This window comes from Hyla sarda, chromosome 3, assembly GCF_029499605.1.
Source record: "Hyla sarda isolate aHylSar1 chromosome 3, aHylSar1.hap1, whole genome shotgun sequence".
Taxonomy (NCBI): domain Eukaryota; kingdom Metazoa; phylum Chordata; class Amphibia; order Anura; family Hylidae; genus Hyla; species Hyla sarda.
Window position 1 is genome coordinate 113183901 of NC_079191.1, and position 24122 is coordinate 113208022.

Below are 24122 nucleotides of genomic sequence, written 5' to 3' on the forward strand. Positions count from 1 at the left end.
CAGATGTATCACATCAATTCAGCATATCAGCAGATCACCTATCATGTCAGCAGTTTAGCTGTGTATGGAAAAGTAAAGAAACTCATGAATCATACATGATGGTTAAAGGAAATCTGTCACCAGTGTCACCTGCACTAACCTGTTGGTACCGACAGGTAGTGCAGGTAACACTGATGACAACGGTGCTTACCTTGTCCCGGTCCGTGCAGTCATTCTTCGGCAATCTTCTCCGGTTTCTTTAGCTCCGGGCCCGGCTTGGGGCATTGGGGGAGCTTAGTGACGTCACCACTGCTGTTCTCTAGCAGCGGGACCCAGCAGAGAGCAGCAACGGTAATTGCAATAAGCACCGCCCATGCCTCAAGCCGGGCCCAGAGCTGAAGAAATGGGAGAAGATTACCGAAGAACGACTGCACGGACCGGGACAAGGTAAGTACCGTTGTTATTAGTGTCACCTGCACTACCTGTCGGTACCGATAGGTTAGTGCGGGTTACACTGGTGACAGATTTCCTTTAACTACTATGATTGTGACTTGTGCAGTTTATGAAATCTGAACCATCTTTGGCTTTTAAGGGGTACTGCACTCTTTAAAGAGGTACTTCACTGCTTCACAACATTTCCACTGCAGGGTCCAGTGGTTGAACCCAGCCATCTTCAAGAGGACTCAGTCTCCTTCGCATAGAGCTGCATGTCGGCACATGCTCTATGCACTTTGTATGGAAGCGCCGGAGATACCTGAGTACATAACTTGTGAATCTCTAGCACCTCTAAAGAGAATGCATAGAGCAAATGCTGACATTAGAGAGTGGTGAATTTTTCAAAAATTCTATTCGGCTGATTCGCCGAATTTTTTGAAAAAATGTGTTTTGATCCGAATATATTTTTGTGGCAAATCGCTATTAAAACCGGCTATTTCTGGATAACAGAGAGCCTCTCTAGGGGTTTAGAACACTTTTTTTTCTTGCCGTAACATGCATAGGGAGTGTGCTGGGGTAGTAAAATAATACTGTTATTCAGTATGACATGCAGATTACTGGCATCGCTATTAGAATCACTATCAGTACGGTTGCAACAGAAAAAAAGCATACTCTCTCTCTGAACTGTCTCTGCTTAAAGTATGGTTACTTGCAGTCTTTGAATTGGAAGTGCTTCCTGTGATGATCTCAATTGGCAGACTATGAAATGACGTCTATACTCTCCCTGCCTGGCTGCAGTGATGCGGGCTTGAGGTCAATGGATTTTCCCTGTGCTGATCTGTATTGTCAGCAATGCTGATTAGTGACTACACAGTGTCTGCTCTCTCTATAGCCAGAACAAATGTGGGTTTGAGGGGAATGGAGTCGCCGGTGTAAACATCTGTATTATCAGTAATGGTGATTAGTGAGCACACACAGTCTCTGCTCTCTCAGCAAAATGGGAATGGCAAATACATAGGGCTGTATCATCACAGGGCTGGCTGGCTGCTGATAGGCTGCATGTCGCCATGTGATTCAAGGTTATCCCACCTACCCCCCTTTCCGCCTTTCCAGACTTCCGTGCCTCATGTCCTCACACATGTAGCCACCATTTTAGCCCTCCGACCTGCACAAAATGTAGTGAATGAAAAGATTTGTTACCACGAAGCACAAGGTAATTCGGATTCATTCAGAATAACATTTTTCAGGAAATTTGGAACGAATTCGACTTTGTCAGCTTTGATTTGCCCATTTCTAGCTGACATGCCATTCCAAGTGTAGGTAGAGACGGTCCCAGTTTGAGATTGCAGAACATGCCATAAGTTGGAACCCCTGCAGTTAGACACTTATTCCTGTGGATAGGGGATGAGTTTTAAAGTAGTGGAGTACCCCTTTATTAGCTATTAAGAACCTGTGAAGATATCCCCTTCTTGCAAGCATCATATGTGGTAAAGATGTAAAAAAAATCTGCCTTGGATCATGGAAAATCTCAAGTCCTTTCTTGTTAGTTAGGCATTTTGTGGTGTCAATTGGCACCAAAACGTTTTTGTGAATATGGCAATCATCATGTACGACACATCTACTGACATATTTTATTTGTGAGGTGTAGGATTATTGGAGAGATTTATTAAAGCACGTGCAATAAAATGGAGAAGGGGGCGTGGCTTGACACGCTGCTGATGAGATGCATAGACTGAGAGCTCCCGCAGGGCTGAGGATTCCCGGGCGATATGCTAGAATATGGGAGGCAGAAATAAAGGAAGGAACACAAGAGAGACTCACCTACCACCCGGGGCACAGAGCGGGGACATCGTGGCATACTTCACAGTGCCGCTGAGACCTGCAGAACAGAGCCGGCCTGCAGACCAGGGCAGGAAGGCGCCATTTACAGCAGCACAGCCTCCTTCACTTCCGGCGCTTGGGCACGCGCTGACACCGCCGACCGTAATGGTCGCATCAACAACCGCTACGGCACTGTCAGCTGCCTCAACGCTCGCCACCCCACGACTGGAGATGTCACCGCCGGTCAGCGCTGGAGCACCGGACGAGAGCCCCGCAGCTGCCCAAAAACATGACTCGCCGGGGCTGCATGTGACCCCTCCTCAGCCAGCACCTCTACACACTGCTAAGTGTGTGAATACAGGCCCCACAATGAGTCCTGATACAGCGTCCTCACCCCATACAACCCAGGTGAGAGCACAAAAGCATGAAGCCCCGTCACAGCTGACCGCTGACCGGCCCCTGTTTTCTCAGATAGCGCCCAGTCAAGGGCCCCCAGCTATTCACCCTAAACCCTCCATCACCTCTCCTGGACCCGTGCCCAATGTATCTGACTGCTCGGCCCACGCTCCATCACAGAGTGTGCCACCTGGGCACACAACCTCCACTACACCCCCTACTGAGAAGAGGCAGAGAGATCCTCCAGATATTACACATCACAGGGCCCCTGGCCCCCCTGCACAAGACGTCGCTGACTGGTCCACAGTCATGGACTATGACTCAAACGACGGCTCCCATGATTCAACAGATGACAGTGGCACCCCGGATTACTGGGGGGCGAGTCCACCCGCCAAAAAGACACTCTTCAAAACTCCTAGGAAAACCTCTATTGCCGGTCCTTTAAACTCGGGTCATTCCTCCTCAGATGATACACAGGTGGACCGAAGGCATCCACCGCGACATTGCCATACGCCTGACCGTCTCCATATTGACTCCCACTCCGAACTGGAAGCTGACCCTCACCTGAGGCGGAATCTCACACCTTGAAAAGATTCCCAGAGTTACAGGCCCTTTTGGCCCTACTGCCCACTAAGGCGGATATGCAGGCGCTGGCTTCCGACCTCAAGGTTGCATGGAGAAGAGACCTCAAACCAGTCAAGGAAGAAGTCTCCAGCCTCTCGACCAGAGTACGGGATCTGGAGGAATTCCACACGTCGGTATCCTCACAACTTCATGTCTTACACGATCATGCAATAAAATGGAGAAGTTGCCCATGACGATCAATCAGGTTGCAGCCTAAATCCTTTTAATCAGATTGCCAATTTGTGGACCGTCAGCTGTTGCAAAACTACAACTCCCAACATGCCCAGACAATCCTTGCTTGTCCTTGCATGCTGGAAGTTGTAATTTTGTAACAGCTTGAGGTGAATATATTGGAGACTACTGCTTTGAAAGATGCCCACTATGAACGGGAATCTGATTGCTATGGGCATATATTTGGATAAATTGCTCCTACGTCTACCTATGTATCACTTCCAGTATCCCAGTTTTATAAGACAAGCTGAACATGGCGTTTCCCCTAGTTAAATGTGCTTCAAATTTCTATGTTGCAGACTTACAAGATTTGTGCAGTACAGTCTATTATCACAGTATGTCAACCACTGATGTGTGTTACTTGTGCATTTTTCCTTATTATTGCTGTTGACAAACACAGGATTTGTTGCTATCTAAACAGTAATCATATGAAACATTAGGATGTTAATGTATTTGGAAAGGCATGACCTCTTTGTAAACTAGAATTGAATAGAATTCTGTCTGCACTCATTTTATTAGATTACAATTTATTGATTTTGTGCCTTTCATTTCTATCAGTGAAAAAGTATATTTGCAGACTTTATCACTATTCAACATTTACAAGCTGTTGGAAATACGTATGATGAACAGCGAGCTGTTTATTGTGCAAACAAAGCTGTTAATATTAACAATTGCTATAGCGCCATCAACTTCAGACATGATGTACAATGTAGCCATACCTACTGCCATGTGTCTATGGAAGAATGTAGGATGGCACCGCTAGATAAACAACCAATGTCGGCTAAAAGGTGGGAATGTGGAAATGGTGTGTAGCAGCGTGACAGGTACACAACAATATCAATGAGTCTCCGGAGGTGCTAGGACATAAATATAGGAAAGAACTTAGCATAAACTGTAAAGAGTAGCCAAATACAATATCCTGCACTCACCGCTAGATACAAGACTCAATGCTCCTAAATGGACAAGCCGGGGGACCAGGTCTGCAGATGTGCGTGGGCGCTCAGTGGCGACTGCTGGTGGTTTTGCACAAGGTGCACTTCTTCCGGTCTCTCGCCTCTGAGCGCCCATGCCCATCTGCAGACCTGGTCCCCCGGCTTGTCTGTTTACGGGGATCAAGTCCTGTATCTAGCGGTGAGTGCAGTATATTTTATTTGGCTACTCTTTACAGTTTATACATATTGCACTGATAACACCCTACCCTTAATACTCACCGGTAGTAATTATGTGCATATTCTGCTATGATACAGTAAAATCTTAGAAGCCACAGAAAAGCTCAGTGACTTTCTAATTCCCTTAGAGAACTCTAAGGGGCTTACTGTAAAATCTATATTTTTTCTTTAATAAAGGAAACATTATTATCTTAACTGAGGAGATTGTGACCTTGTGGTTCAGTTACATGATATCATCATGCATTCAATTATCTTTGCCTTCCTCTTATTTCTCTTCATGACCTCTCATTCCCTTGAAGGCTGTAGTTAGTCTAAGGAACATGTACATTTCCTGAAGTACATCATGTGAGGTTTACCGTGGGCACCAATTTATGTAATATATAATCCGACGCACACAAAAAAATCCTCCCCAAAATGCACCGCAATGGAATATATTGTAGCAAATGTTGAAATGTACAAATCTTTGCTAAAACTGTACAAGTCTATCCAAAAGACAAGATAATGCAAAAGGACACAAAACCCGTCAGCAGTGGATGCCCTGGTTGTGTCGGATTCATGTGAAATGAATAACAAATAAAAAATGAATGAAAATAAAGCACCAACACAGTGTGCCTCTGTATAAAAGTGTAGGTATGTGGTGGTATGTACCTGGAGGTATGAACCATACTCTATGGCTGTAATATGGCTGTGTGTATGAGCCCTGGAGCAAAATATTATCAAAGTTACTCAACATAAAATGTATTTTGATATGTTAATATTTCACTACTTGATCAATCTACATATATTTAATACAGTACCATTCTAGTGGCAGCAACAGAAGTATTTTAAAATGACTTTATCTTATAGCAGGCCTGGATTTGTGCATTAAGGCTGATGGAAATGTTTGCACTGAATGTTTCTTTATTAGTTGTTTCCTTTTTTTATAATGCAACTTTGTAAATAGTCTTCTTTTAAAAACTGTTCTACTATCTTTCTCCTGCGGAGTGTGTGTAGTTTCTTTGCCTAGTTGATGGTGCTACTTCTTTCATAGGCTGGACTGCAGACTACTCCTGTCAGAGAAGGGTAGGAGGTTGTACATGGCAGAACAGAGAGTGAAGAGTGAGGGAAGCAACCAAGTTATCAGGCAGGGCAGATCGCACAGGCTGTAGATAAGGAGGAAAGCAGACACAAAGCAGTTGTAAGAAAAGAAGGAACTATAAAATGGCATACATAAAAAGGGGGCTTTAGAGCAAATATCAAAACGGGCCTCCTATAATGGCATCTGATTTTTTTCTCCCCAGGACAGAAAGGTCTGGTGTTTATTTCCCCTTGGTTTCCATTACCCCTTCCATTAACTTGACAATAATGCAGTTACCTGAAGAGAGGAATTTTCAATAGAAAAAAATAACCTAACCCACCAGAACTGGGACCCCTCTTTCCAAGGGCCCAATAGCAGCCACATAGTCTGCCATTATAATATGTATGCCCTTGGACAGATAACAAAGTCTGTTTATGAGCATAGAGAAAGCTGTAATGGACTTTCTCTCTATCCTCTATGTCATGACTTAACATTCCTAATTTTGTAGGTAGGCTTTGGGAAATATGAAGTTTTACCAGGTGGATGGAAAAATATAATCCTACTCCTATTTATTTGGGCTATGGCTTTCTATTTAAATATTAATGCTACACTATGGTGTTGATAATAATAATATATTATTATTATTATTATTATTATTACTATTATTATTACATTTTAATTTGATGTACTTTTTTAATTATTTCAAATAAAATATAAAAATCTGCATCAATCGATAATAACCATCCTTCCTTTAGGCGTTATCTTAAGGGTTTGCAGTGAGTGCTGCGAATTCCCATTCCACTTTAATTTAGTTTAGAGGTGACTGAGGACCTTCCTGGGCTTAAGCACTTGTGTGTCATTTAAATGATACTGTATCAGTGCTGTGATTGCTTTTCTATCCCTCTGTCAGGCGCTCCGTCACAGGCTCCATGGGACAGCACAAAAGCTCAATTTACTCATCATATCCCTATCTGGCCTGGTCAAATATTTGAATTTCAATTTTATTTCTTCCCTGCTGGGGTTGTTCTCAGGAGATCTGTTTATCTGGTTGATTTTCACCATATCCATCAATCATATGTCTGCACTTTTGAATCATTATAACAGCCTTTATATACAGACACAGCTGTAATTCAATCCCAAAGCCTCCTATACATTGAACCGGGCACTAGGGCGTCATCCTAGGCTGGAAAAAATACATCTCCCTACAAACACAGATTGCTACTTTAAGATGGATTTACTCCCTCATGGACATATAGTCGAAGCTGAGTAAATAAATGAAATAGAGAAAGTCAGTGGGGATTACCCAGTGTGTATCATAATGATGATAAATGGAGCCTGCAATGACCATAGGACTGTAGAGCATAGGAAGTGTATGCTAATGAAGACATATTCCATGTAGCCCGGACAAACAGCCGCTGACTTTCAGGAACATTTTCCATTGTTAAATGCTTTTTCAACTTTCAAAACAGTGAATTGTTCTGACATGTGGTGGATTCCCTGGTCACATTCTGCTTTCTCAATTCCATGCATCAGATATAAGTGCATTTTATGTGTTTTATTTATTTATTTTTAGTTTTTTTGTTTCCTTTACATAGCTAGCTTACAACAGAATGGGGTTTTCCCCATGGGACTAGAAGTTTTAATGAAAATCCATTAAATAAGAACTGAATATGGGAGTTTTGCAACAGCTGGAGGTACAGAGTTTGACACACTGACCTATATATTTCTACATATTAATTGTACATGTAGAAAAATGGAGGAATGGAGGAAAGAATAAGGTGTGATACAGCTGCTGCTATACTGTGCTTACTGTACTTTATACTATATAATACTTTATAGTATAAATTTGGGACAAAATGCAGTATGCCACTTACCATATTTAGATGTAACTCAGTCCAAGGGTAGTGATTAGACTTCACCCCTAGGCTCTGCAAAACCAGACATAATTTTTTTTTTACGTTTTATTTATTTATTTATTTATTTAATTATTATTATTATTATTATTATTTTTTTTTTTTACATAGCTAGCTTACAACATGGGTTTTGTACAGGGTAATACCTATGAACTGAGAAGTTTGCGTGAAAATCCATTAAACAAGAACTAAACCTGGGAGTTGTTGTTTTGCAACAGCTGGACGTTCACAGTTTGGAGACCACCGGCCTATATTTTTCTACATATTAATAGTGCACTTAGAAAAATAGGAAGGAGAGGAGGCGGGTGTGATACAGTTGCTGCTATACTATACTATATAATAGTCTATAGTGTGAAATATGGGACAAAATGCAGTATGTCACTTACTGTATCTAAATGTAATTCAGAGCAAGTGCAGTGATGAGACTTAACCCCCACTCTCTGCTAAGCCAGACATATTTGTGTGTGTGTGTGTTTTTTTAACATAGCTAGCTTTTCCACATGGTAATATCGATGCACTAAGAGGTTTTAATAAAAATCTATTAGACAAGAACTAAATTCACTGGTAACCTGTGCTGTAGTTCATAGGATATGAAATTCTTCAGTCGTAGATTTAAAGTCTTTGTCATGGAAACAAAAGAAGTGACATGCCACCTCCTGACATTGAAATCTACGCAGATTGAGTGTGAAAAATGGAAATTTAGATTGGCAGTGGCATGCAGATTAGCAACATAATATCAATGGCCTCCAAACTGTGAACCTCCAGCTGTTGCAAAACTACAACTCCCCGCATGCCTGGACAGCCATTATCTGTCCAGGCATGCTAGGAGTTGCTGTTTTGCAATAGCTGGAGGTGAATAGTTTGGGGGTCATTGATATGATGATTAGTGTTGGGCGCGAATATTCGCATTTCAAATTTTTATTGTGAATATCGCAAATTCGCGAATATTGTGAATATATTCGCTATATATTTGAAATTGCGAATATTCGCTTTTTTCCCTGCATTTGCGCATATGTGAATATTTGCATATTCCTTCTTTTCACTTGTGGGCCAATTAGAATGATGCAAATACACTTTTCAGAGGTTATCAACAACATCTCTAGCAACAAATAGTAAAGTTGCCCACCACTTCACAGTTTTTTTTCTCGAATATGCGAATATAATGAATACGCGAAATTCACGAATATATGATGAATAATCGTCTATATGTTTGTGAAATAATGCAAATTTGAATATGGGCAATGCTGCTTATCACTAATGATGATGCTAATCTGCATGCCACCTATATTTAAAAAAATTCATGCTCAAACATATTCTTTTTCTCTAAAGAAATATATATTTTCTAATAGTTTACTTTTTATTCCACTTCTTACATTATTATGGGTTCAGCCAACTTGTTAATAGAAATATAAATTACAAATTTTCTTTACAGCAGCCACCTAAACACCTCAGAAACCCAAAGATTAAGCTAGAATGTTTGGGCATGTTCTAAGACCTGACAATATTTTAGGCATAGAGTAACATGGGAAAAAACACAAAAAAAAGATAAATATGTAAGGCTGGGTTCACATATATCAGGCGTCCAGCATAGTTTCCTTCCGGCATGCACCATTCGATTCATTTGAATGGGACAGTTCACAATCATCCAATGTCTCAATTTTGACACCGAATGGTTGGACACGCCGCGGGGCACCAGAGAGGGGAACACAGCTTGCTGCCCAGAAAAAATGGACGTCGGATGCCATACAACTGATGACAATTTGTCATCAGTTCTGACATCAGTTGCGTCGAGTTCACCTTTGCCGGATGTCGGACATATGTGAACCCAACCTGAGCTAGATTGTTGTAGTGATCAGCGCTGTATCACAAACAGGACTAAACATGGAGCCTGAAATGTTAAGCGTAACCATGCTTTGCACATCCTTTTTACCCTTACTCTGATCTCTGTAAATACAAATGTTGTATGCATATTTTTTTCTTTGTTTGCTCACGTAATGCACACTTACCAACAATATTCATGTAGTGGTATCTGTTTCCTCCCAGCTCCACTGCATTCATATATTTAATTGATGTAGCTAAGTCATGTAACCACCCATATGACAACCATAACAATTACAAGGCTTGATGTGCCACAGGGAATTATCAGTCCTGGATCAGCATACTTTTTGTTATCTACAGGATGATATATTCACCCATCAGATTCCCCCCTGGCAACTCAGACCTCTCTCAGCTCCACCCTTCTTGTTTATCCCTTTGTACCTTCTAAGCAGCTGCGTATATCTGCCCTAAGAAACAAGGAGTTCAGGTTAGATATAGCTGCTGCTATACTGTACATACTGTACGAATACTCGGAATGCAAATTTTTGTCACGAATATCGGCACTTCGCAATTTCGTGATTATTTAGAATATAGTGCTATAAATACGTAATGATGAATATTCTTTTTTTTTCACATGCAAATTTTTTATGCAAATTTTTGCATGAAAAAAAGGGAACAAACATAGCAAATATGCGAATTTCACGAACATGGGATGAATAATCATCAATATATTCACAAAATATCGCAAATTCAAATATGGCCCCTGCCGTTCATCACTATGTACTATATATCAGCCTAAAGTGTTAATTAGGTGACAAATTATAGTATTTCACTTACTGTATTCCAGAGCCATTGTAGTGAGGAGTCTCTCTATCCACTCTCTGCAAAGTCAGAGGCATCATGGGTAACATAGGTAGCACTATGGAACCATATCAGAGAAGTAATAGGACTAATAGCATGTTCAGGGTACCGATCATTTAAAGGCTCTGTGGGCAGATAAACTGGTTAATGCCTAGGTTGATGCCAGGAGCATTTATGGTCACTTAGTCGCTTCAGCGAAAAGGGACATTGAACCTGGAACCTCGCTGGTGCCTTCTGGCCCCATGAGAAGAGTAAGGTTTGTTGGGGGGCTCTCCTTTCAGAGAAGGGCTTGCGATAGGCCGCATCCTTTGTGCACGTTTTTTTAGTTTAACATATTTGCACTTTTTCTTGCACTCAGAGTGCAAAAAAAATGGGACTAAAGATAGTAGATATTCCATGTATGCCATATCCGCTAAAACAGGCATAAACAACACCTTATAACTTAACAACAGGCTATACTGCACTACATAAGAAACACAAAATGTAGGGGGAGATTTATCAAAACATGTGCTGAGGAAAAGCTGACCAGTTGCCCATAGCAACCAATCAGATTGCTTCTTTTATTTTTAGAGGCCTTGTTAAAAATTAAAGAAGCAATCTCATTGGTTGCTAGGGGCAACTGGTTAACTTTTCCTCTCCACTGGTTTTGATAAATTTCCCTCATAGTGGGTGGATATTCAAAAACTACTGTAATTTCTGTCCCAACGATATTATTCAGACTTTTTGTTTTCTCCACACATTCCCAAAGGTCTCTTGGGCTGCTTATAAAATCTGAAAATAAGTAAGAGTTCATTTATCTTTTATTTTTATTTTTTTTGTGCCGAAACTTCCGAGTTTGGTGCCAATATCAGCAAATTTGGTGCCAACGTTGCCGATTTTTGCACCAAATTTTTTTTAAAGGATGGAGGGGTGTTATGAGTAGTTAGGGAACTTAGCCTGAGTTAGTTTAGAGCAGTTTATTTGGTGACAGGTACTTTTTAAGCCATTTATGTGATTTCTACAATAGAAATGGCCTGAAAATTTTGATGTAAAATGGACTCTCACTCTTTTGAAAATATGTAAATATGTAAAACATGAAATTTACATACCGTGCCCACTTTTGCAAAACTGGTGTGACTAGTGTAAACCTTGGATCATTCTCATGTAAAACACTTTGAATATCTGATTCAAAATTCTGGCGCAAAATGCGAAATTTTTGACGTGAAGAGTTTTGAAGAAGACCCCCAGTGTGCAAAAAATTATGCTTAGTGCCATTTGTTTAGGTAAATGTAATTATTTTTTTACTTTGCACCTCTGTGCAAACAGCCATACATGGCATGCAGGCTGCAGAATTTGTCTATGGGATTTCCAGAATAAAAATATGTATGGTGAGATTTATCCAAACCTGTTGATCAAAAGTTGACCAGTTGCCCATAGCAACTAATCAGATCGCTTCCTTTATTTTTCAGAGGCCCATTTAAAATTAAAGAAGCCGTCTGATTCGTTGCAATGGGCAACTGGTCAACTTATTCTCTGCACAGGTTTTGAAAAATCTCCTCCGTAGTATATACAATTGCAACAATGTGGATAAGATTGTGGAAGAAAATGTGCGTTGTACTGTAGAGTTGTCAATTTATGCCGAACCTGTAACAAATACGCAAAAAGTTTCCAATGATTTACAGTAGATCAGCAATAAAATCCATAAGGGCAGATTTTAAATACATTTACCTATTTGGGACTACAAACCTGCAGTTGTAAATATGCAAAATCCCCATCATTCCCAGTTTGTGTGGACATACCCCAATACACATGTAGATAGTACTATAGTTAGTGCAGAACATGAATGGAAATATTGGAGGCAGATCTGTTCAAAAGCAGTAAATGAATAGTTAAACATCCTTCTTACTAATGTATGAGAGCCATTTAGATGGTAAATGTAATGTTATACATATTAATGTGTTATTCTTAATATAGGTTTCCGCTTTGAAAACTTTCTGTGCCTCAGGCTTCAGGCTAATTTTTCCTTTTGACAACAACAACCTTTCTTTTCCCCCTGGAAACATCTCATCCCAAGGAGCAGTAGTCTACTCTAACTACTGTATTATTTAGTGCAAAAATGGTGCTAAAATGTGACAGGCTGAGTCCATTTGCACTTTTCGGCAAGGCAAATGTCAACCGTCTCTGCTTTTTGCAGATATTCACTCCTAACAAAAAGGGAACATTAGAAAAGAACATGTAAATCCTTTCTGCTTTTAAGGGCTTGTGAAGAGCTTGCAAGCTGTATCCACACTTCTGAAAAATGTCAAAAAATGCTTTGAAACTAGAATCAACAAATAGGTGCAAAAACACGACTAAATGTGCTAAGAACAGCTTGTATCGAGGTACTAAGGTACTTCACAAATCCCAAATGTATTAAAGATGACTTGTCTAATCTCCTGGATGCCAATAACAATGCAGGAGGTCTGAGAAGTGGATTTTTTCATTAAGTGCTGAAGTAAAAACATATATGTATTTTTTTTTTTTTTTGCTGAAATATAGATAATTGAGTTTCTATGAATAATTATTTTTCTTATATATTTCCATCATTTCTAGGAAATAGTCATGAATGAAAAAAAAATCATCTGTTCTGGTGCATCCCTTGTCAAACAGCAGGGTTAAACTTAGTGTTAAAGGGAATGGGTCATAAGAAAATGACCTATAGTTCAAATCAAGTTTTTATGTTAACCATATTTTTTAAGACCTTTTGATGCTTTTTTTTGAAATTTTTCCTTTTACTATCTACATCAAACTAAGGGCTAGTTCATACTGCGGGTGAGCTCTGCTAATGAGAGCTCCATTAGTCAGTCCGTTGGAAGGACAGGAGTTAAGCTAAGCAAAAAATACGGCATGTCCAACTTATTTAATTTTTTTAATCCGCTAAACTCCGGTAAAATACCCGACACCTGATTGACCCGATTCTACTTAATGGGATACGTTTGGAACAGTGGTGTCAGTTGTGCTCCGAGCCAAATAGACCCTGAATGGATTGAAACATAATGGCGATGTGAACCTAGCCTAAGCTGAGAATTCCTGTTTTGAACAGATCATTTCCCAGCATTGCCTTTATTTTTCAGCAAAGACAGAATACACTGAAAATGTGACAAGAGTAGAGGTAGACACAATAGCTCCATGCAGAACCCCCCTCTTTGAGGTATGGCCTCTGAAAATATTACAGAGAATGCCCAGTAATGTGTTCCATTCATGTGAATAGGCCAAGTCCTGTCTATTTTGTCTATGGTCCATGGGTCCTGCTGTTAAGCATATCTCTAAATGTTTTTAAAAGGAAATCATGCAAGATGGCAGCCTCTATAATAATGTAAAATAAAAATAAAAAACATAGAAACTGATTTAGAAAATAAGAAAATGTTTTAGTATCTGCTTCTGAGCAGTTAAAAAATATAGGTGATACATTCCCTTTCTTGGTAGATAGGTCACCAATAGCTGATCGGCCACTAAGAGCTGCTGACACCTGGCATCCCTGCCGATCAGCTGTTAGGATGTGCTGTATGATAAGGATTTTATCAGTGACCTAGTAAATATCTGACCCCTCTCCTAATTCATTATAAGAATATGTGCACCAAAAGTAAATCAAACGGAGCCATGTCAGTTAAAAATGCTTCTTCAGTTCATTTGGCAATCATCAAGTTTATATAGACATTGCAACTAGCATAAGTTCTCACCCTCACTAGGGAGGTGAGTAAAGCCTTGGCATACCATATAAGGTATGGTCTTTCCGTTAGATTTTTTGTAAGGCTTCTAGGCGTTGGCTGGGACAGGAAATGCCTCTACTCGATGGGAGGAGGGAAAGCAAGAAGCAGAGTAGCATGGGGGATGGGCTTTGTAAAATAGTCTTTTTATAATGCATATATATATATATATATATATATATATATATATAGTGAAGTTTCAATGCCACATGGGTTCCAGGTGTCAGCACTCAGCAGCTATTGGTGGCCTATCAGTGGATAGGCCCTGAGTGAAGTTTACCCAAAAAAAAACTTTAACTTGTATTTTACAGAGATATGCTAACAAATGTATCAGTACTATATCTTGGATCTATACAGATTAAAAAAATGAAGTAAAAATGAAATAAAATGCTGGTCAAGGATGGACAATACCTTTGAATTTAAATGTAATGTTAAAAAACAAACCCTTAAGACCCCATGCTCTGCTTACTTTTGACATTTTGACCTTTTTCTGGCTCTGATAGCTGAGCATCATTGTTATGGCCAGGATTACCTCCAGTCATTCTCTTAATGCTCTATCAAAGTGAGAACGACCATTATGAGCCCTGGGCCTTTTAACATCATAGCCTCAGCTCTTATTATCCTTGTATTGTAAAGCACAGCATGGGAATAGCTAGGATATTGACTGCAGTAATGGCAAAGACTTCAGCTATTAGCTCACCGCTATTAAACAGAGTCTCATCATTTTGGAACCATTTGATTCTACTATGTGTACTGTAAGCTTTGACTTTATTCGATTAGATGAGCAATCTATTATAATTTTTTTTATTCATTGCATATAGTAGGTTCTTTATTATTACAAAATAATTCAGCTGAAACTTTGAAAACAGGTTTCTCTGCTGGGCATAGTCTAGTCTAGTTGAAGAGGTTATCTGCATATATAAAAAATAAGATTTTACTTGGGCTGCTATAACATAAAAAAAAAAGTATACTCACCTACCTGGGTTCCCTGTAGCTCCCGCTGTGGCTTTATCTGATCCTCTGTTGGTCTCTTTGCTTCCTAGGCTAAAGTAGGGTTTTAAAGGGTAACATTTTCTTTTAAATCAACTGGTGACAGAAAGTTAGAGGGGTATTACAGGAAAAAAAAAATATTTTTATATATCAACTGGCTCCAGAAAGTTAAACAGATTTGTAAATTACTTCCATTAAAAAAATCTTAATTTTTCTAATAATTATCAGCTCCTGAAGTTGAGTTGTTGTTTTCTGTCTGACGACAGTGCTCTCTGTCTGTCTCGGGAACTGCACAGAGCAGAATAGGTTTGCTATGGGGATTTGCTTTTACTCTGGACAGTTCCTGAGACAGGTTTCATCAGAGAGCACTTAGACAGAAAAGAACCACTCAACTTCAGCAGCTCATAAGTACTGAAAGGATTAAGATTTTTTAATAGAAGTCATTTACAAATCTGTTTAACTTTCTGGAGCCAGTTGATATATATATATATATATATATATATATATATATATATATATATATATATATATATATAATATATATATATATATATATATATATATATATATATATATATATATATATCAAGTTTTTCCTGTATAACCCCTTTAAACAGATTTGTAAATTACTTCTATTTAAAAATCATAATCATTTGAGTACTTATCAGCTGCTGTATACTACAGAGGAAGTTCTTTTCTTTTTGAATTACCTCTCTTCTGACACCTTTGTCCATGTAAGGAACTGTCCAGAGCAGAAGATGTTTGCTTTGAGGATTTGCTCTTATTCTGAACAGTTCCTAAAAGTGACATAGGTGTCAGCAGAGAGCACTGTGGTCAGACAGAAAGGAAATTCAAAAAGAAAAGAACTTCCTCTGTAGTATACAGCAGCTGATATGTACTGGAAGGGTTAAGGTTTTAAATAGAAGTAATTTATAAATCTGTTTAACTTTCTGGCACCAGTTGATAAAAAAAAAAAAAAATGTTTTCCAGTGGAGTACCCCTTTAAATGGCTCAGACTCTACAGTTTCCAATCACTGATCTGCCCATTATTGACTGAGATCTCCACCAAAATCAAAATCAAGGTTTTTACATATATTTTTCCATTGGGGAAAACACTCAGCAAATATGGTAAATGTGAACATATCTATAGTAGAGAATAACGCTATATGTATATTTGTAACATATTTGTATATATATATATATATATATATATATATATATATATATATATATATATATATATATATATACCGTATATACTCGAGTATAAGCCGAGTTTTTCAGCACAATTTTTCGTGCTGAAAACACCCCCCTCGGCTTATACTCGAGTGAACTCCCCCACCTGCAGTGGTCTTCAACCTGCGGACTTCCAGAGGTTTCAAAACTACAACTCCCAGCAAGCCAGGGCAGCCATCGGCTGTCCGGGCTTGCTGGGAGTTGTAGTTTTGAAACCTCCGGAGGTCCGCAGTTTGAAGACCACTGCGGCCTTCAACATCATCCAGCCCCCTCTCACCCCCTTTAGTTCTGTACAGTACTCACCTCCGCTCGGCGCTGGTCCGGTCCTGCAGGGCTGTCCGGTAAGGAGGTGGTCCGGTGAGGAGGTGGTCCGGGCTGCTATCTTCACCGGGGAGGCCTCTTCTAAGCGCTTCGGGCCCGGCCTCAGAATAGTCACGTTGCCTTGACAACGACGCAGATGCGTCGTTGTTAAGGCAACGGCTCTATTCCGGGCCGGAAGCGCGGAGAAGAGGCGCCCCCGGTGAAGATAGCAGCCCGGACCACCTCCTCACCGGACCACCTCCTTACCGGACAGCCCTGCAGGACCGGACCAGCGCCGAGCGGAGGTGAGTACTCAGAACTAAAGGGGGTGAGAGGGGGCTGGATGATGTTGAAGGCCGCAGTGGTCTTCAACCTGCGGACCTCCGGAGGTTTCAAAACTACAACTCCCAGCAAGCCCGGACAGCCGATGGCTGCCCGGGCTTGCTGGGAGTTGTAGTTTTGAAACCTCTGGAGGTCCGCATGTTGAAGGCCGCAGTGGTCTTCAACCTGCGGACCTCCGGAGGTTTCAAAACTACAACTCCCAGCAAGCCCGGACAGCCGATGGCTGTCCGGGCTTGCTGGGAGTTGTAGTTTTGAAACCTCCAGAGGTCCGCAGGTTGAAGACCACTGCGGCCTTCAACATCATCCAGCCCCCTCTCACCCCCTTTAGTTCTGAGTACTCACCTCCGCTCGGCGCTGGTCCGGTCCTGCAGGGCTGTCTGGTGAGGAGGTGGTCCGGTGGGATAGTGGTTCCGGGCTGCTATCTTCACCGGGGGCGCCTCTTCTCCACGCTTCCGGCCCGGAATAGAGGCGTTGCCTTGACAACGACGCAGAAGTACGTTGGCAATGAACGCACCTCTGCGTCGTTGTCAAGGCAACGTGACTATTCTGAGGCCGGCCCGAAGCGCTTAGAAGAGGCCTCCCCGGTGAAGATAGCAGCCCGGAACCACTATCCCACCGGACCACCTCCTCTCCGGACAGCCCTGCAGCACCGGACCAGCGCCGAGCGGAGGTGAGTACTGTACAGAACTAAAGGGGGGTGAGAGGGGGCTGGATGATGTCGAAGGCCGCAGTAGTCTTCAACCTGCGGACCTCCGGAGGTTTCAAAACTACAACTCCCAGCAAGCCCGGACAGCCGATGGCTGCCCGGGCTTGCTGGGAGTTGTAGTTTTGAAACCTCTGGAGGTCCGCAGGTTGAAGACCACTGAGGGCGAATGATGAGAAGAGGATGATGAAGGGGGGTGGGGATGATGAAGGGGGGGGTGTGGGATGATTACAAGGGGATGATGAAGGGGGGATGTGTGGGATGATAAGGGGATGTGTGGGATGATGACAAGGGGATGATGAAGGGGGGATGTGTGGGATAAGGGGATGTGTGGGATGATGACAAGGGGATGATGAAGGGGGGATGTGTGGGATGATGACAAGGGGATGATGAAGGGGGGATGTGTGGGATAAGGGGATGTGTGGGATGATGACAAGGGGATGATGAAGGGGGGATGTGTGGGATAAGGGGATGTGTGGGATGATGACAAGGGGATGATGAAGGGGGGATGTGTGGGATGATGACAAGGGGATGATGAAGGGGGGATGTATGGGATGATAAGGGGATGTGTGGGATGATGACAAGGGGATGATGAAGGGGGGATGTGTGGGATGATAAGGGGATGTGTGGGATGATGACAAGGGGATGATGAAGGGGGGATGTGTGGGATAAGGGGATGTGTGGGATGATGACAAGGGGATGATGAAGGGGGGATGTGTGGGATGATGACAAGGGGATGATGAAGGGGGGATGTGTGGGATGATAAGGGGATGTGTGGGATGATGACAAGGGGATGATGAAGGGGGGATGTGTGGGATGATAAGGGGATGTGTGGGATGATGACAAGGGGATGATGAAGGGGGGATGTGTGGGATGATGACAAGGGGATGATGACAAGGGGATGATGAAGGGGGGATGTGTGGGATGATGACAAGGGGATGATGAAGGGGGGATGTGTGGGATGATAAGGGGATGTGTGGGATGATGACAAGGGGATGATGAAGGGGGGATGTGTGGGATGATGACAAGGGGATGATGAGGATGTTAATGACGGGTCTGGATGATGACAGGGGGGGATGAGGTATTTCCCACTCTAGGCTTATACTCGAGTCAATAACTTTTCCTGGGATTTTGGGTTGAAATTAGGGGTCTCGGCTTATACTCGGGTCGGCTTATACTCGAGTATATACGATATATATATATATATATATATATATATATATATATATATATATATATATATATATATTATATATATAATATATATATATACATATATATATATATATATATATATATATATACAAATATGTTACAAATATACATATAGCGTTATTCTCTACTATAGATATGTTCACATTTACCATATTTGCTGAGTGTTTTCCCCAATGGAAAAAAATATGTAAAAACCTTGAGTTTATATATATATATATATATATATATATATATATACATATATACATATATATATATATATATATATATATATATATATATATATGCTATCTTGTCCCTGCAGCTATTCCCTCTGTGCAGATACAAAACATAGGACGTGTAGGTGGACAAGCCGGACTCGGTGTAATGAGGGCAAGCAGGGCTCTGTACACTGAGGACAAGCAGGGCTCTGTACACTGAGGACAAGCAGGGCTCTGTACACTGATGACAAGCAGGGCTCTGTACACTGAGGACAAGCAGGGCTCTGTATACTGAGGACAAGCAGGGCTCTGTATACTGCGGACAAGCAGGGCTCTTTGCATTGAGGACAAGCAGCACCCTGTGCACTGAGGACAAGCAGGGATCTTTACACTGAGGACAAGCAGGGCTCTGTACACTGAGGACAAGTGGGGCTCTATGCATTGAGGACAAGCAGGGCTCTGTGCACTGAGGACAAGCAGGGCTCTTTGCATTGAGGACAAGCAGCACCCTGTGCACTGAGGACAAGCAGGGATCTGTACACTGAGGACAATCAGGGCTCTTTACACTGAGGACAAGCAGGGCTCTGTGCACTGAGGACAAGCAGGGCTCTGTGAAATGAGGACAAGCAGGGCTCTGTACACTGAGGACAAGCAGGGCTCTGTGCACCGAGGACAAGCAGGGCTCTGTACAGTGAATACATGCAGAGCTCTGTACACTGAGGAGAAGCAGGGCTCTGTGCACTTAGGACAAGCAGGGCTCTGTGCACTGAGGACAAGCAGGGCTCTGTACACTGAGGACAAGCAGGGCTCTGTACACTGAGGACAAGCAGGGCTCTGTTTTAAGTTTTACAATCTTTTTCTTGGGTTTTCAAAACATAAACATAACAGACATTTATAACATAGAGTTAAACAGTCATGACATCTCTTACATGGGGGGATCCGTCACATAATATAATATACATGCATATTACAAGGATATTATTGCAAGATTATGCGTATGCGACAATCAACCCTTCAATAATAAGTTATGTAGAACCACAAGGAACTATTGAGTCCAAGGTAGGACTAGAGTAATGATGGAAACATAGTAATCAAAACAAGTAAAGATAAAATAAAGGACTTGTGCGCAACTAGCACTGTTACTTTAGGTTTAATCACTCTGTAGATCTCATTCTCGTGGGTACGCCCGAGTAGGCGGACTTCATCTTCTCCTTATAGGGATGTGTGGCTTTCGTCATCTATACTGTTTGTTGTTTAATTTTAACTATCTGTTGAACAGCATTTCACTGTGTCATGGAGGTTTGTAGAGAGTTCACCATGGTTCCCAAGATGAGGCATATTCTTCCCTTTTGCCTCTCTGACCCGCTAAAACCAGTTCATGGGTGTAGCGGATTAATAAAGTATTTATTAGTTCTCTAACGTGAGTAGAATCTTTGGATTTCCATTTGGATACTAATATGGTTCCATACGTTAGGCATATGTGGGTTACCGGAGTTTGAATAATTTTTGGAAGATCTTCTATCCCCAGCAATAGAAGTAATAATTTGTCTTTAATGTGATAGCCTTGGGGGGCTAATCTTGATATTATATGTTTAACTTCTGTAATAGACAAGCAGGGCTCTGTACACTGAGGACAAGCATGGCTCTGTACACTGAGGACAAGCAGGGCTCTGTACACTGAGGACAAGCAGGGTTCTGTACACTGAGGACAAGCGGGGCTCTGTACACTAAGGACAAGCAGGGCTCTGTACACTGAGGACAAGCAGGGCTCTGTACACTGAGGACAAGCAGGGCTCTGTGCACTGAGGACAAGCAGTGCTCTGTACACTGAGGACAAGCAGGGCTCTGTACACTGAGGGCAAGCGGGGCTCTGTACACTGAGGACAAGCAGGGCTCTGTACACTGAGGACAAGCAGGGCTCTGTACACTGAGGACAAGCAGGGCTCTGTACACTGAGGACAAGCAGGGTTCTGTACACTGAGGACAAGCAGAGCTCTATACACTGAGGTCAAGCAGGGCTCTGTACAATGAAGACAAGCAGGGCTCTCTACACTGAGAACAAGCAGGGCTCTGTACATTGAGGACAAGCAGCACTCTGTGCATTGAGGACAAGTAGGGCTCTATGTATTGAGGACAAGCAGGGCTCTGTGCATTGAGGACAAGCAGGGCTCTTTGCACTAAGGACAAGCAGGGCTCTGTACACTGAGGACAAGCAGGGCTCTGTACACTGAGGAGAAGCAGGGCTCTATACACTGAGGACAAGCAGGGCTCTGTACACTGAGGACAAGAACACAGTATGTACAGTATACAGTGTACAGTAAGGAGACACACAGGCAATAGCTGCAGGGACCAGAGAGCATTTTTCACTAAAAAATATACACATTTTTAAACCAATGTATATTACAGATATTACTGTACATAAAATGTTACATTATCTACATTATATGAAAAAAATGTTGAAACGACACGTACACTTTAAAATAAAAAAAAACACAAAATGGTGTTCAATTATAAAAAGGTACATGCAAATGATCTCTCATTATGTAATTTCACAGAATGGATTATTGTCATCGTGCACATACAATCGGCATGAGGCCACAGACGTTCATCAGATACTGAATGCCAGTAGAGAAGGGGAGAAAGTGTGGGTTGGTGCTAATGGTGGTGGTCCATGCTTCACAAGGAGATGCGGCACGGACTGCATTTTTTCATTCCTATGGGCACTCAGTATATAATGATGAAGGTCTAAGGACCGAAACCCCATATGGATTATATTTGCATGGGTACCTTATAACAAACTATTTTGTGCAATCGCATAATGAAAAAAACAATAGTGTGCAGAATACCTCTTTAGAACTTTTTGGATTATTATTATTTTTTTCCTCTACACCAGTGCTGGGCATATTTTTATGGTAAAACTCACCAACTACCAAGATGTTGTGTAAGTGTGAATATTAAATAAGTTTGATACCTCATTCACTCCATCAGATGAATAATTTCAAAGTTCAATTTAAGTTTTTAGATTTCGCATGTATTCCTCTGTATAAGTCACTGTAGTGAAAGCAGCCAAATGCAAACTAAGGAAAAGAGGAGGAGCACTCCATAGTGTAGTATAGTCAGTACAAGATGAATAAACTACAGTGACCCCTCGACCTGCGATGGCCCCGACATACGATAATTTCAACATGCAATGTCCTCTCAGAGGCTATCGCATGTTGAAGGCAGCATCAACATACGATGCTTTTGTATGTCGGGGCCATCGCATAAACGGCTATCCGGCAGCGCTGACTGCTTCAGCTGCCACCACATAGCCCTTTACGGTGCCCCGTTTGGTCCGCTGACGATCACTTACCTGTCCTCAGGGCTCTGGCACGTCCTCTACAGGATCCCCTGCATCGTCAGCGCTCTCCATCAACGTCATCACGTCGCTGCGCATGCCGTCCCGTCATCCAATAGGAGCGGCATGCGTAGCGACGTGATGGCGGTGACGGAGAGCGCGGATGACGGAGAAGCAGAGGCCTTGCCGGAGCGTCGGGGACACCTCAGGGACGCGGCGACAGCGATGGACGGCGACATCCCGGGCAGCGGTGACGAGCGGTGACGGTCCGGAGCGGCAGGGACAGGTGAGTACAACTTCCTCTAACAGTGGTCTACAACCTGCGGACCTCCTGATGTTGCAAAACTACAGCACCCAGCATGCCCGGACAGCCAACGGCTGTTCGGGCATGCTGGGTGTTGTAGTTTTGCAACATCTGGAGGTCCACAGGTTGTAGACCACTGTCCTTTACTTTACATTGCACGGATCCCTCAACATTTGATTGTTTCAACAAACGATGGTCCGTTTGGAACGGATTACCATCGTATGTTGAGGGACCACTGTATTCAGATGATGGATCCGCTTACCCCAAATAGTTGTGTACCCCACACATAACAATGGAAGAGCGTGTGTAAATGTGAGCTGTCATTCTGCAGCCCTTCTATCCAGCAGAAATGGAATCATATATGGACTCGCTTCAGAACCCAGTAGATATTCAGTTCCAGGAATATCTAATGTTTCCTGAAGCAAGTCCGTATATGATATACAAATGTTGGGGGTTATCCAGGAATCGAAATACAGAGATCATTTCTTTGAAAGACCGCTCCCTGTCTGTCTCCAGATTGGGTGTGGTTTTGCAGCTCAGTTCCATTAAAATGAATGGAGCCAAGTTGTAACACCACACCCAACCTGGAGACAGACAGGGAGCAGTCTTTGTTTTTCGATGCCTGGATAACCCCTTTAAGTGGCATTTTGCACAAGTTCCCAAGCTTGCATAATAAATGATATGTGTGTGATATAAATCCTCCGCATTCCTTTTCATTAGATGGACGAATAGATATAATATAAATATTTTAGTCGTCCCTTAAACACAGGAATCTGTCTCTCCTTTCCAACACTCTCTAAATTAAAGCTTGAGCACAGCAGAGAGAACACCAGCTGAGCAAATGAACAAGCCACTATGATGGGAGCAGAGGGATTTCTCCAAGAGAAAATGTGATAAGTGATTTTATTATTTTTTATGCTGTGTTTTATATTACTCTTTGGTTTGTAATAAATAATACTACCTTAGACTCTGTGTGCTCTTTTATTACCGAATCCCCGCATTTTAATGAAATCACAGCACAGCAAAAGAAAGACACTTTTGTTAAGCAGAAGAGGTGTAAAATGCATGCTGCAAGCAGTTTATGGTTAGAAAATGTTTTTAGAAGTCGAAGCCTGCCTAATATGTATAATGCAAGACGAGCAAAGCAAATTATCCTGGTTTTAGCACAAAGTACCTAGGGCTTCCAGATTCTAGGCTGGAATATGAAGCCGCATAAAGAAGCATGTAAATCTTGGCAGTTGGGAAGACAATATGTGAGTCCCCATATTTCACTTTGATAATGCACTGTGTAAGGGATTCTGATGGTAGCCTGTTAGGCACAGCCATTACAGTGGGCATAATACTATATCTTATACTACAATGGTTAGCAAAGCGCTGAGAAGGAAGACAAGAACTGAGAAGGAAGATTTCTTTTTTTTTTTTACATTTTACTATATGTATGTTAAAGTCCTTGTATGGTAGAAAAA

General features: G+C 41.8%; 1 protein-coding gene across 2 annotated transcripts in view; it reads left to right on the forward strand.

Moving 5' to 3' along the window:
- Positions 1-24122, forward strand: part of CLSTN2 (calsyntenin 2) — a 1059217-nt gene that overhangs the window by 129028 nt on the left and 906067 nt on the right. The gene's annotated exons all lie outside the window — the stretch shown is intronic.